Source organism: Jaculus jaculus, chromosome 8 (genome assembly GCF_020740685.1).
Source record: "Jaculus jaculus isolate mJacJac1 chromosome 8, mJacJac1.mat.Y.cur, whole genome shotgun sequence".
Lineage (NCBI taxonomy): Eukaryota > Metazoa > Chordata > Mammalia > Rodentia > Dipodidae > Jaculus > Jaculus jaculus.
Genome location: NC_059109.1, coordinates 104577882 through 104578438, shown reverse-complemented (window position 1 = coordinate 104578438; position 557 = coordinate 104577882). Strand labels below are relative to the sequence as shown.

The 557-nt window shown below is 45.1% G+C and overlaps 1 non-coding gene across 1 annotated transcript; it reads right to left on the bottom strand.

Annotated features, from left to right (window-relative positions):
- Positions 1 to 207: 207 nt before the first annotated feature.
- LOC123463127 lies at positions 208 to 319 on the bottom strand. Its single transcript, XR_006638737.1, has one exon. It is a non-coding gene; the product is annotated as a U6 spliceosomal RNA (small nuclear RNA).
- Positions 320 to 557: the final 238 nt, after the last annotated feature.

The following is a 557-nucleotide window of genomic DNA, read 5'->3' as shown; positions in this document are numbered from 1 at the left end:
GAGAGAGAGAGAGAGAGAGAGAGAGAGAGAGAGAGAGAGGGGGAGGGAGGAAGAGATGGGCGTGCCAAGGCCTCCAGCCATTGCAAACAAACTCCAGATGCGTGCGCCCCCTTGTGCATCTGGCTAATGTGGGTCCTGGGGAATCGAGACTCCAACTGGGATCCTTAGGCTTCACAGGCAAGAGCTTAACCACTAAGCCATTTCTCCAAAAATATGGAACAAATGCTTCACATTTTTTTTTTTTTTTTTTTGCACAGGGGCCATGCTAATCTTCTCTGTATCATTTCAATTTTAGTATATTTGCTGCTGAAGTGAGCACTCAAGAGCATTTTTAGTGTGGAAGTTTCCTACTCCCTAACCATCTGACCTTGACAATTGGTGAAATCTTATCACCAGCACCGATAAGAAAGTTGAGAGCTTGAAAGGTCAAGTGACCCATCCAAGGACACATTGTTAATGCACAGACATGGACTTGGAACCTAGCCCAGAGGGTAAGATATTTCTAAGGTTCTACTCAGAGTCTGGGGAAGGTAGGTTTTAGAATATGAGCTCTTTTG